The sequence below is a fragment of the Orcinus orca genome, chromosome 9 (assembly GCF_937001465.1).
Source record: "Orcinus orca chromosome 9, mOrcOrc1.1, whole genome shotgun sequence".
Classification (NCBI taxonomy): Eukaryota; Metazoa; Chordata; class Mammalia; order Artiodactyla; family Delphinidae; genus Orcinus; species Orcinus orca.
Window position 1 is genome coordinate 76,614,298 of NC_064567.1, and position 14,858 is coordinate 76,629,155.

At 41.3% G+C, this 14,858-nt stretch overlaps 1 protein-coding gene across 2 annotated transcripts in view; it reads right to left on the bottom strand.

Moving 5' to 3' along the window:
• Positions 1-12,837, bottom strand: part of GRM3 (glutamate metabotropic receptor 3) — a 235,747-nt gene extending 222,910 nt beyond the window's left edge. Inside the window, exon 1 of one of the 2 annotated variants that reach the window (XM_004263417.3) lies at positions 11,888-12,835. The gene's annotated coding sequence lies outside the window, so the exon portion shown is untranslated. Of the gene's footprint in view, positions 1-11,887 lie in introns of both variants that reach the window. The other variant, XM_049714891.1, reaches the window with a different exon arrangement.
• Positions 12,838-14,858: the final 2,021 nt, after the last annotated feature.

The window sequence follows — 14,858 nt, forward strand, 5'->3', positions numbered from 1 at the left end:
AGAGAAGTACAGGGAACTTGCGGAGTGCACAGCAGCAAGAACTAACCTATTATACTATAGGTGGTCAGAAGTGATATAGAATTCTAATTAAGCCCTGAAAATTCAAATTGAGTGTGCCCAGCCTCTGGGAAGTTGCCCAGCTATGGGAAGGCCTGAGGAGAGAGAGGGCAAGGCATTGAAGCCATTCAGTTTGATGGAAAGAAGAGTGAGTTGAAAGGGAGGGGACAGAAAGCTGGAGACGTATGCAGATCCTAGTGGGCCAGGTAAAGCATGTTTTGATTAGCCTGAGGGCAATGGAAAATTTTTGGAGAGTTTTAAGCAGAGGGAAACATGCTCAGATTTGTATTAAGATATTTCCAGCTCTAGCCTGGTGGATGGATTTAGAAGGGGAAGACAAAAGTCAAGGAGGCTGGTGAGAGACTGTGGTGGCTTAACGTGCTGTCTGTGGATAAATGCTATCAAATCATAACCGTGTAGAAGATACTGATTTCATTTCTAAGTCTTGTTTTTAAATCGTCAGTACTTTGAATATTACATTTTTTTCCAGCCAAGTTCCTGAAAAATAGCCTTTTAACCCTCCCCCCGCTTTCCCTTTATTAAACCAGGGCTTTGATATTGCATGACCCCCTTTCTATTGTAGAAGGAGAAAGACGATGAGCTTAATTGTTTTGGCTGGACTTTTTCACCCAACAGGTAATTCTTACCTACGAGGCACTATTTATCTTTGTGTCAGATTCATTCTGTGTTTTCTATTCCTGTTGCCGCTGCCCTAGTTTAGGCCATCATTACCTGAACTGTTGCCATAATGACCCAACTCATCTCCCTGACTCCCAAACCTTTATTTTCTCATATTTATCTTCACATTGTGCTTTGATTCCCCTGCTCAAATGCTTTCAGAGGCTTTCCTTGGCCTACAGAAGAAATGTTAGCCATTGTTCCATATGCTCTCAGAGCTTTACCTTCCCCTGGCCTGCATACACCCTACTCGTCAACTCAGTCAGGTCACACACTGCTCCCCCAAGAGCTCCCCCTTCCCCATCTCTCTACCCTTGCATAGGTCTACAGTGGCTGTCTCCATTTTCTGAAATCTTAACCATTTTTCAAGGTCCAGGACAGAAGCAAATTTTTCACATGGTACTTTCCATAGTTATGCCAACCACAAGTATTATTACTCACTCAAGGGTTTCCCGGGTGAGCTCCTGAATTTTCCTGTTACTTTAGTTAAATATATGCATAGCTCATCTCTTTTATAAGATTATACATTCTTAGGAAGACACGGTAACTTTTTCTCCTCTGTATCCTCCTCCTCAGTACCTTGCCCAGTGCCTTGAAAACAGTGGACATTCAGTAAGGATGTATTTAATTCAATTGATGTCACTTTTCATGCCAAAATTTAAAATTTTTATATGGCATTATTTTGTTTGGGATGCAAAGTGCCTTTAGGAAAATGGTATAATTTATGGATTAAAACTAATATTTTAACAGTAATTCTTATTTTTTAAGTGTGAGATATGAAGGGGAGAAATTAATGTTAATATTTCAGCATGGAAGATACCCAGTGAGGGGAAAAAAGTCCCACCGCGCGCGCGCGCACGCGCACACACACACACACACACACACACACACACACACACACTATGAAACAGAGAGTAAGCCTTAAAAATCTGGGCACCCAGAGATTGTGGAGCTTGTTAGATAAGAACTTATTTCCCATGTCTCCTGCCTATGGCCACCCTTCCCCCTCCATCTTTGGAAGAGTCAGAACTTGAGTTGGTAAGAGGGACAAGAAAGGGTGGAAGAGAACCTTAGGAGCATTGGTGCTTTCTTTCTGAACTTCTGACCTGAAATAGGCTCCTTCTGGGGACAAAGAGGAGATCCAACTCTAAAGTTCAAATTTTTATTTATTATATTCGTTCAGGCATACTAAGTTTGCAAATGGAGACTCCTTTGCAATTAAGGTTTCTTGTTTTATTACATCAGCGTGTAATGTAGCTTACTGAATGCATTTAAAAGGTGCAATGTGAAACAAAATTAATTTGCCTTCTGATTTTATTCTACAATTTGCTGTTCTATCTACCTATGACTCAGGACAGAACAGGATTTCATGATTCAAGCCCCCAGCTGATGAGTATCACATGAATACTTTGGAAAAAAATTGCCTTGGTAAGACACATGAAAACATCATTAGTATGAACTTAGATGAGGTGAGATTTTTAATTGGCCTTAGAGTTTCGGTTTGTAGAAAGGAAGAAGAAAGTGCATTCTAAATGAAGTTCTGACTTACAAAGATACTCAAAGTTCTCTTTTGTGGGAGAAGTCTGAGTAAAGAAATCCGAGTAAAATCTGAGTAAAGGAGAGGCTCATATTGAGGAAGGAAGGTTGGAAATATACATTAGGACAAGATCTTTGCCTGTAAAAGATCTTGATGGCCAAGCTAGGAAGCTCTGACTTCCTTTTTAAGTAATGAGTTTATCTTTAATGCCTTTTAAACCAAGGAATGGAATGGCAAAGTCAGTTATTCATCAAGATCTGGTAGTAACGTTGCCTTTTCCAGCTTTCCCCCTTTTCTTACATCACATTATTATATTTTCTCCGCAGCACCTTAGTTCCCTTCTTTATTGCCTGACTCTCACTATTTAGTGGAAGCTGAGTGAAAACAAAAATCCTCATAAATTGTTTTTTTGGGGTTGTTTACCGCTGCTGTAACATCTGTAGAATAGAGAGTGGACACGTAATAGGCACTCATTAAATATCTGATAAGTAAATAATACGTGAAGAGGGAGAGATTGGAGGAGATAACCTGTTAGAGAAGTTTGAGAGGCAAGTGCTGATAACCTGGGTTACGGTTTTGACAGTAGTAGGAGAGAAAAGAACACAGTGTACAGATGAATTATGAAGGTGGAGTTAACAGAGAACCAGACAGAATGGAAACGTCATAGGCAATTCCAAGACTTGGAACCCTCTTTCTGGGAAAATGATGGTGTCCCTTCTAGAATCTGGAAATGTAGGGTAGTGATGGGTTTTTAGCTTTAGCTAGATTTACTGTGTCAGTGGAAGAGTCCCGGGGAAGTACCATTATCAGGTATAAACACTGTAACCATCACAAAGGGTGAGGGAGCCAGGCTCTGCAAGGGACACAGTGTAGCTTTCAGCAGTTGGACATTTTTGTACCTGCCACAGTGTATGTTTTAAAAATTCAAATGTTTTTTTAATGTTTGGGAGAATGGGGGGGTGGTGTGGTCTATTTTTTATTGCTTTTCTCTTCAGCAAATCTGTTAAGTGTGGAAAAACAGTGAACAAAAAGTTGGCCTAGACCCCCTAGGAAGTAAAGCTGGTGGTCCCGCCTAAGCATCCCCCTCCCCCCTGCTGCCCGCCCCTCCTTCCACTCTCCAGCATTTTTCCCATGTGGCTCTGAACGCTGCTTAGGAACTATCTTTGGCAGTATTTGTGAGGCTTGCTAACTTCAGCTAAGCAACCAGTCACTTGAATGAAGTAGAAGCTGAGCGGAGAATGTATAAGAAGTTGCCAAATGAAGTTTTGTTTTGTTTCATTCGCTACTGCTCTGCAGATCCGGAGGGCAGAAGGGATGACTGTGACCAAACAACGTTTCACCACATCCCCTAGCTCACAAGGATCTAGTTCCAAAGACAATTTGAGTTTTAAGTGTGCAGTTACCAAACTAGAAGCATTTCTATTCTCAGAAACAGAAATAATGTTTTCCGCAATGATCCGCTTCCAACACCAGTAACTTCCCTTTCTAACATCTCAGTATTGCCCTTACAAAATACAGCATAAAAGGTCAAAAATGAGGAAGTTTCCTAATAAGAATATCCAAAAGATACGTATTGTACGTGTTTGCATTCTCTTAGTGGAATTTCCTTTAGGTAATAGAAGAAAAATTCCTTTGCAGTGACAACAGTATGAGTTTTCCAAAAAATGAATCTATTCACCCAAGTCATGGAGACTGTGCTCTATTAGCTGAACTTAATTAATTAATTAATTCTCAGGCTCACAGAATTTATTTGAGGCCACTGGTCAATCTAATTAGAGTGGACTTGCTGTGGGGAATAATTTTGTATCGTGATTCCCCACACTCCCGTGCACCAGATTCATAAGTTGCAGCCCTACCCCCAACGTGATGGTGTTTGGAGATGGGACCTTTGGGAGGTAATTAGGTTTAGGTGATGTCATGAGGATGCGGGCTCCCATGATGGGATTAGTATCTTTGTAAGAAGAGGAAGAGAAACCAGAGCTTGCTCTCTTTCTTCACCACGTGAGGAATTGGCAAGTCAATGTCTGTTGTTTAAGACACCCAGTCTATGGATGTGATATTATAGCAGCCCGAGCTGACAGAAACAGTAGGGTTTCTCAAACTTGAGTATGCATAAGAGCAACCTGGGCGCATATTTGATACATGCATTCCTGAGCCCCAACCTAAAGGAAATTAGTCCGAATGCAGTATTGCAGTATTCTTCATTTTAAGTAGACTTCAAGGTGATTCTGAGGTAGGCTCTTCTGGGCAATAATTTGCTAAACACTATTTACAGGGAGGGGAGTGGATGATTGAGGGTGGGAAGGGAAGGGCGAAGGGGAACTGCCCTGGGTCTCTCAGGGTTCTTTCTCTCCTAGTTCATACATCCCAACCCTTTCCCTCTGCGGACCATACTTATCATCATTAGATTCCCTACCTACACCACGTAGCAACAAATACACATTTAGAAGTTTAGAAGGAAAAAAAGTGGGTCGGGTGAGCACTCTATAACACCTCAATGGCTTTCCTAGCAGGGAGTCATTTGTTCAATAACTATAGGAAAGATTGTTTTCCTCTCAAATTTCTGCATCATGTTTGTTCAGGAAATTATAGCCATCGAAGGGCTTTACTCAGGCAAATTTGTAAAATCGGTAAAAATTACAATTGTTCTTTCTGCCACTCCACACCAAACTGGAAGAAGTTAGCTTTTCTGAAAAAAAAATGAACCTTTAAATCCAGTGTGCTGGAGGGTTGGTGAACTACATGGACCTATAAATATATAGTCATTTGTATTTCTCGGGTGAAATACTTTAGGTAAAATTCAGAGAACTTAAGGAACCAAGACAGGTAGTGGAAGAGATTCTTTTGGAGGGAGTTGGGGATTTAACTTTCTTTAAAACATCTTTCCCAAGGGCAGGCCTTGAGCAAAGTCTGTGGAGGATATGTGTTAGGCTCTAAGTCCCATGACTTGACTCCTCATTATTCTGAAGTGAGGTGTGGTCTGGCCACCAGTATATCTGGACTTGACAGAAATCACTGGGATTAATGCATTAGCATGTAGAGGGTCTTTGCTTTTTTAGGAAAAATAAGATGCTTCAAAATAGAAACTGTTAATTATATTCTCCAGATCTCCTTTTCTCCTTGAGACATAAAAATTCCATTTCTGACCTTGTAGTGGCATCTCCCAAATTGGCATGTATTTCGACATATTTTGTGAAAGCAGTTTCTGCTGTGTTATATTCACCAACACATGGTGCATGTTAAGCAAAATACACAATATTACTAATAATCTATGTGCTATGTATTATTAACAATCAAAAGAAACTGCTTCCACCAGATGGAGGGACAGATCTGTGATATCCATTTATGATTTATGTCCATAAAATACTCTAGGGCAAATCCCAAATCAGAGAAAGACGTTCAGGTAAAGACTCCTATTTCAGCTCTTTGGTTGTCTGAAATGAAATACAAATTCATGCAACCAAGACATCAGGTTTTCTGCCTGTGGGAAAGCACCCAGGTCAGAGAATCACGAGGTCTGTGGGTTTTCCCAGGGCCCCACTACTGACTGAGCCTTTGGAATCTCTGGCAGGTGGCTTTGCGTCTCTTGTTCTTAGCGTGTTTAAAATTTGAAACCCTCGAGCCCTTCCTTTTTCAAGCTGTTGTCTATATTATGGATAAACGCCCAAATGTGTGAAATGCTGAGAGTTTCTTAGATACAGATGAATGACTATTTCAGCTGGGTAAAGAAATTTCAAATTTGTACTAGTCTACAGAACATTTTTACCAGCTCATTTTCTTGGTGGGAAGTAGTTAGGTCATAAAGAGAGAAATATTTCTGATTCTCATTTTTTCCCCCTTAGTTCTAATTAACTGTAAATAATTTCTTAGTTTATTTCTTCTGTTTGTGTTTCTTCACCCTTCAGAAGAGATTGTGTCTCTCTGGGGGAGGAGAGAGGCTGAGCCTGTTGAATTCTGTTCCGGATTCCATTTCTCTCACCATGTCTGTCTGTCTGTCTCTCTTTTTTAACCAAAGGATGTCCCTCTACTTGGAGCTCAGAAAATATTCGGTGAATGAAATGAAGTCCCGCATAAAACATAAATTGGGAGGCAAGGTAGCTTAGTAGTAAACAGAATAGGACCTGGGATAAGAAAGTAAGTTTTGAATTCTAGTTCTTGCCTTGTTAACTATCCGAGCTGCAGAAAATGTATCTCTGGGCCTCCATTTCCTCTTCTGTTAAGTGGGGATCATAGCACCTACCTCATAGGGTTTTTGTGAGTATTAAATCAGGTAATGCAATGTTTCTGCAGAGGTCTCAGAACATGGCAATTTGTCAATAATTATCTATTATTATGACATTATGAGAGTTTCATCACCTTACAGCACGTGGCACAGTGTCTCTGTAGGGTGATACAATATGTGTATATGGAATTTAAAATCTAAATACATCTTTTAAATGAAGGAACAGACTTTTTTGTTCAGATGTTAATTCCTGTAACGTCTTCTCTAGAGTTTCAAGTTTGATTTTTGGAATACCTTCAACATGTTTATGAGAGTTTGTGTGTGTTTTAACATTTTTTGTGTGTGTCCCCATTTGTATGTCCTGAATCTTGTTTTGCTTATACTAGGTGCTTAATAATATTTACTCACTGGTTGCTTCCCTATTAGCTACCTTTTCTTTAATCTCTTTTTAGGGTAATCTAATCAAAATGTTATACTCTTAATACTACTCCCATGCTGCATATATGCAAGTTGTAATTTTTTTTCAAACTATGTGTCTAGTATCACGGCTTTGAAATTTTCTCTCTGTCTGGTGCACACCTCTATTCTTCCAACTGAATTTACTGAAATGTCGCGTGTGTGTGGCGGGTTGGCAAAGGCAATATTGTGCAGAGGCAATGATAGTGAAGTAAATTCTAATAAGGAATAAAAACATGAGCTTTCTGTGGAGCTACCTCGCTCTATATGATTTTATTTCCAAATATGATGCTTTCGTCTATGCTTGTAGAGATTCTGTTTGAATGTTTTCAAGATCTTTTTCTCTCTTCTGTTCCTAAAAGTTCAGTGTACGATTTCCAGCTCAATAAAAAGATTACTCATTTGGTGGAGACATGATACATTCTGTATAGACTCATACTTCTTAGAATGCCTCTGTCCCAGGGAGAAGTCACAAGTATATTAATGGCCTACTTTTCCTATTCCAAGAGAATCAATTTCCCCTTTGTTTCTAAGGAAAATCATTTTGAGGGTACTCACCACTATGTGGTAAGTGGCACTATTAAAAACACTTTGGGGCTTCAGAAGAGAGAATACTGGTTTTAAAGTTATTTGTTCCATGCTGTCTAAGTTTATCCCTCTAAAGCTATATTCAGTTTTGGAATGCCACTTCTGCTTTTTGTTTCCCTAACAATCCATGTAAATGTTTCTACATGCGATCTTAATGATCACCAAGCGGTAAAGGAACAGCAGTAAGTTGTGTTTTTAGCTGCTGATTCACCTCACTCTTGATTCTGTATTTTCTGGACTTGCCAAGTGTAACCCAGGAGCTGATTCCCTGATTCCTATCACTCTTCTACTGTCTGGCAGAACTTGCCTTTCAATGCTTGGGACTTGAAGAAACATTTGAGTGGGATGGTGAGTCTACCAAGATATTTGCTCGAGACGCTTAAGGAATCCTACACAAGGATGTCTTGGAAACAGATTGTAAGTGAACAAAGTGAAAACCTGTTCCTCTCTTGTGGTTATTTCGGCCTTTTCTATTTTTAAAGTAACCTTCACATATGGTACCTCCATATAAATCTAAATAGATTCCATATTGATGTATGCATGATTTGAGCTTACTTTTCATGATACAGCATAGTGATAAATTCACACTTAATTCTGCTGGCTTTTCAGATTGTTTTAGCAGGAAGGGGCTACTATATTCTAACAGAACTGCTCTATCATGTTAATGTACGCATTTAACTATCAATATAGACACTATTATATTCCTAGCACATTCTATTAATTATGGAAATCACTTTCATTTCAATAGTGGAATTTACATGCCAACAGCTTCTGGGGCTCAGTGGAGCATCAGACCAGCATGTCACAGAACTCCCTTGTAGTGTGGGCGTTGACAGGGTTCTGTTGACATCACATTTGCAATGAAAATGTCTCATAAATGTGCACCCACATAGAACATTACATTTCAGTATTCACATAGGTCATGAATGTCAGAGATGAAAAGTTTCCTCACACTTACATTACTAAAATAAATTATTGGGAATATATAATCACACACATACATATGAATGACCTGAAAGATGTATCTTAAATATTTAGAAAAGATGTCCAGATATAAAACTGTCACCTTTGGGTTCTCTCCTGTAACTCTATAAAGCTTTTGTATTTTACAAGTCCTGTATAAAGGGTGGATGAAGACTGTAAATCAGGCAAAAGAATGGACTGGTCCAGAGGGGTTATAATAGGGGATAAGTAACAAGATCACATGGGACCAGAGGAACATTAGGCTGAATATCACAACAAAGTTTTTGGTAGGGAGAACTATTAGACTGTGAAATAGTCTTTCAAGGGTGCTAGGAGAAGTCATTACGTGAGCCATTTAAAATCAGACTGCACTGAAGTACTCCAAAATACGGTGTGCTATGGGGACCAAGCCTACATTAGAAGAAGAAGGAGGGGGATGACCTAGTAGTTTCTACCTTCTCCACGACGACTATGATTGTACTCATTCTATGTGTACAGTCTTGGTGGATAATCTTCTACAATTTTATGCTACTTCTTGGGAACAATTTCAACAAATTCATGTAATGCAGCATTTAGCAGAGTCTCTGGAGAGACAAAAATGCACACTAAACTGAGTGTAAAATAGCAAAGTGAGACAACTATGGGTAAACATTACTACTTCTTTGGGGAGTAAACCCTGGAGAAAACAATCTTACCCTGGAACTCGGGCCGTATTCAAACATGCATAAATGCATACTGTGCTGGCTTTCATTGGAGATTAGGTAGTAATTTTCTTTTGTTTAATGGTACCTTGGGACCATGTTGAGTGCAGGACAACAAAATGAAACATTTCATCCCCAAGATAGTGGGCTATATTTTGGCGGGAGGTAGCTACAACCCTGGAGAAAGAAATCAAGTACCATATTGTGACTGATATCTGTTAGAATGGACAAGAAAGAGAAAATGGTTTAATTTGATGAAAAGAGCTTGACATAAAAGGAGAAAGAGAAGAAGTTACCCAGGGAAGTTGTAAAAATGTGATTGCTGGGAATCTTTCAAAATAAGACTGTCCTCACTCTGTGTGGTTCTGGTTGATCACCTGTCATGAAGTAGAGAAGTGAGACAGGTGACCTTTTGCCAATTATCCTAGTTCTTTCATTCAATAAAAATATTAATTTAAGTTTGATAAAAAATAAAGATCACTGCATTTTATGCTATCTTTGCATTTGTTTAACTTACCAATTTTAATTGCAGTGACATAAAATCAGAGGTGGGCTCATTTTGATGTTTGGTAATTGTAGGGGTAAATCATCTGACTTACCCTCGTTTCTTTTCATGTGTACACTGCAACTTTTAAAAAAGACCGTAGGATATATTTTCATTATTTATAATATCTTCTTTTTTGGTAGCCTTCCATACCTTTTCTCAATGTATTGATTAGATATTTCTGAAGTCTGACAAATTCCATTCAATTAAATCAAGGGGTGACTCTCTCTCCCTGTCTCCAAATTTAATCTATTCCTTGTGTTGGCATACTTTTCTGCAAGTTGAGTTTCACATTTCCTTGGCGTGAATCTAGCTCACAGAACAAGAGGTTTTATGAGCAGGGTTTTTTTTTTGGGGGGGGGAGGGGCTTATCAATTCTAAAAGTTATTTGTACCATTTATCATTCTCTTTAGCCCAATGAATGTAGATACTATGAAATTTTCATTGTCTTATTTGTGAAAATATAAATTTCAAGACTTCTCCTGTTTTCATCCTGAGCACCTGTGTTACTCTGAACAGAAATCAAGGCAACCTTAGGGCAGGTCTATTCAAAATACCCAGGTACCTCCTGCTGGGTGATCAGAACTTGAAAGGATGAACAGCTAAAACCTACAGGTGTGAGAAATCTTTGTAAATACCAGACACTCACATGATGGAAGGGAATAGATCAGTTTATTAAAGTCTGGTGTATAATACTTCCAAAATCTATTCAAATTCTTTTCGGCTGTTTTGAGGAAAATGTGCATAGCACTATAGAAGTATTAACAAATAAAGTATCCTAAACATCTTCGGTAGGAAGTGTGTAATCTACCTGAGTTTAGGGTATTGGCAGTCTAAATGGTTTTGTCATGCCTGTATTACATATATTTACATGAACAATTAGAGTCTGGGTAACAGCCTTAAAATATGTGATCAGATAATCCAAAGCAGACTTAAATTTAGGAAAATGAATAATATTTCTCTACAAATCGATGCTTTTTTTTCTTCCAAAGAAACACAACATAGCGCTAATGAACAGTTCTAAGATCATGTAGCACAGATAAATTTAAGGCAAGAAACTTAAAGTAATGAAGTGCTTCTGAGATCCTTAACTCACACTAATCTCAGCTTTGACTATACTGATATGTAACTATCTCGCTGTGTAGGTCAAACATATCACTATTCAAATAACAGTATAAATAACTTTATTAGTAAATTAGCTGAGCACTTGAGCACAGACCATTAGAAGTATACAGTTTTATTGTTTGTTATTAAAATTCACAATGCTTTGAAATACTTAAAAGGCAGGGGCATGTCCCCTTAAGATATCTACCTGAGAGTGCTACACCTTTGGGAATCTACGTTTGCTAATCCAGGGAAGGAACTAGAAGGAAATCTAAATGAAATCCTTAAGAAACCAGCTTATTGGATCTATTTCCTAGTCTATTTCTGGATCGCGAATCTCCCGCCCTCTCTGTGTTATCTCACTGTCAGATAAGAAACTGGAACAGGATCGATGAAGAGATAGGCTCCCCGTCTGGCTTTTCGATTTTTTCGCTCAAGCCAAAAGGAGCAAAGGACATCGAGTTAGGGATCCTTGCCAAACCTGCTTGCAGGAGAGCAAACCTCTGGCCGCCTCTGGCAACAGAGCGTCTCCCAGAAGCGGCGAGGACCAGGTCCCACTGACCGCTGCCCACCTCGCCTGGCAACCTCGCACCCACAGGAAGGAAACCGCCCTTGTGGCAGCCAGTCGGTCGCACGGTTTCCAGTGCACAAAGCGTACGGAATCCCCGATTAGAAACCTATCCTGAGCCCAGGGCAGGGCTGGAGGTGGTTGACTCATGAGACTGCTCTTCCTGGGCGTCTGCGAGCGCTAGTTAGCCCCTCCACCTCTCCAGCCCTGGGCACCCTGACCGCAGATCTGTGCTCTGAGCTCTGCCTCCCTCCCGGAGACATAGACGAGCGCGCGCAGACACAAACTCTCACTCACGCACACCCACCTTGCCTCTGCCCCCCATCCTTCCCACCCCCGGCAGAACAGTAGGGACTGGTCCGGGCTCTGCCTCAACTTTCCCGGCTGAGCCTGCGCCACGCGGCACCCGAGCCTCCGCGCCCTCACTGGGCGCCCTCCAGAGGGGCACGTCCTCCTCTGGGCCCCTTACCTCGAACCGCCAACTCCCGGCAGGGACTGGAGCTGACCGTGGTGGCAGCGGCGGCGGCCAAGCCTGCACCCGGGCTCTGGCTCATGGTTGGTCCTCCTCATTCGACACAAAAGAGGTAGCTTGCTGGCTTTGTCCTTTCCCAATCCAAGGGAGAACTTATTTTGCCCCCGAAATGGCCAACTTGTGCGCGCCGCTTCCTGTCACAGTGCCCCCTGCCCCCGCCCCCTCCAGGCTGCGTGCTGGACCACTGCCTGGTGGTAGAGCATCCAGGCTTCCGAGTCAGTGGGGAGTGGGAAAAGGGAGGGTGGGAGGAGAAGAGAGGCAGGAGGTTGGGAAAAGGGGGGACCCAGTGGTCTTCCGAGGAGGGGAGGGGAGCAGTTCCCAGCTGAGTGCCTCTCCTCTGTACAGGCAAACCCACTTCCCAGGCTTGGAAGCAACTTTCCTTCACCTTGGCCGGGCTGAATTCTTCGCATCTAATTGGGACTCTCGGCAGAGGCACGGACCTTCTGGCATTCTCTCCTTCTCATTTTCTCTTTCTCCTTTCCTCCCTTTCCCTCTTCCTCCCTCCCTTAACAGGGGTGTATCTGCAGAGTCTTCAGTGAGCCAGGGTACCTAGACGAGCAGATTATTATACAGAAAGCCAGGGCGGTTTTGCTGGCGGCTTCACGTCTGTTTGAAAGCCTTAGGCAGTGCCTGCAAAGGTTGGTGAATTTCGGAGGGGTTGGGTGAAGGGGAGTGGGGCGGCAGGGAGGTCGTCGGCTCTAACTTTGAAGCTCTGCTAGAGCCCTTGGCCTGCGGGGGAACCTGGACTGTCAGCCCTGGAAGAACTCTCCTGTGGTCCCCGAGCAACCGGAGGACCGCATGCTGGAGGAGAAAGAGGGAGCGAGCCTGCGAGGCCGATGTGCAGCTCTGCCCCACACGCTGCTCAGCTGCACATTGCGAGCCCCTGGAGAGGGCTTGTGCAGAACAATCTCTGGGTCAGGCGGGAGGGGGACGCTCCTGTTTCCTAGCAACCCTCATCAATCTTCTCGAGGTATCTCCCTCTGAAGGAATTCGATTGGACAGCCCCTGGAGGGAAGCCACGCCCCTTCAAGAATGCTGGGCTGCTGCTTTTTCGCATTCTCCCAAATTTCTTGGGTGGAATAAGATTACAGGGGAGTGCTGTATAATCTTCCCTCTTATCATCCGATGTGGCCACACCGCCCGCTTGCAACGACCCTACCGCCCCTCCCCCCCGTTAGTCCTTTTCTAGTCCTACTTGTGGTTAGCAGGCACAATGCTTTCTACAGAACATCTTCTTTCTTCTTAAAATTAAATAAATAAAAAGCTTAAATCGGTGACGTAGGCACAAAAGAGAAAAAGGCACACGGAAATAGCCTTAATAGGCTCCGAGCTGCAGATAAAATCCTAAAGGTAAAATTCCAGGCATCTTTCTATGTTTAGAAATGCATTGTGTTTAATTTCAAAATCAAAACTTCACTGTCATTAATTTTTCCACCCTGATACACTAACTTTGTGTTCACCAAAGACTGAGTTATATGTAGCCAGAGACAATTAAACTTAATGCTTTAATGCTACATTTATTCTTTAATATTTAATGTTAACTTGTTACACAGCTGCCTGCTTTTGTAACCCAGCCAGAACATCTAAACTACAGGACAGTTTTACCACTGATTCTTTTACAGAGCCAAGGCTATTTAGAAGACATGCGTGCTTGTATATTCCATTGTGAATGTCACTAAAACTAGAAACTTGAATGTATTAAAAATTAAAATGTTATTAAATAGTGAAACTCTAAAAATGCTAGAAGTTCCCCTTCCGACACCATTCTTTGTGGAATGCAATAGGAGTGCCCAAGTAGAAGCAAAGTCACTCTTCCTTTGTATTTCATTACTATTATCTTACCACAAACACATTTGACTTTCATAAGAGAGAATTTCACAATGTCTTTCCAATAGACAGCTGTACATCAAGGAGCAATGACACAACAATGGAGAAGATAAAGGTGTATACACTGCAAGGGCTTCGGATACCCACACGGAGCCACGTTGGCAGCTTTTTTTTTTTTCCCCCCCGCTCCGGGATGTTCCAGAAGATACCCTTTTGCCTTTCCAAGAGTTTATCAGAATCAGCTGAAATTGAGAGATCTGATTTTTTAATCTCACTGAAAAAGAAAAGTAGCTGTGTTCACACAAAAGAAAGCACTGATGTATTTGCTGAGCTGCATTGCCATAACCTCTGTCTAGGCTGTTTAATACACTAAGGTTGGTGATGTGTAGAGACTGAAATCCTGAAGCAAATTATCAATCTGTGACCAGATCTCCCCTTATGGGACACTTTCCCTCTTTCCTCTCCCACCCATGCACAAAGAATTGCTGAATGTAAGGGCTTTTCAGCCTGGTAGAAGCATGCTCCCTGAATTTGAATCTCTAATTGCTATCACTTCCTAGCTTTGTGACCTCGGACAGGTTTACTTAACCTCACAATATCTGGGTTTCATCATCTGTAAAATGTGAATAATAATTTCTCATCCCTCAGAGTTATTCTGAGGAGTAATACCCTGGAAGCTGCATGCAGCTAACTATTAGTTACTATTATTGGTCTCTAGTTTATAGTTAATCAATGGTATCTTAATTGTCGAGCCATGTATAATGTTTAATTGAAGGCAGTTAGTCTTGTACTTTAATTCTTCCTTTTTAATTTAACTTAAATTCATCATCAACTGGGAACATAGCTTTAATTTTAATGTTTATTTGATGTGTGTGTGTGTGTTGGTGCATGTGCACGTGTGTGTGTATGTTTCCAAGTTCCTTTTCAAAGCTTCAAGGGATGGAACCAAAGTACCACTTCTAGCTAAATGGCATGCCAGTTGGGAAATGAAATCTCTCCCTTTCCCCCATCCTCCCTTAAGTATTCTAGCTGGGCTCCAGTTCTAAACAATTCTAGTACCCTGTTTTAAGTACCTTGGTAT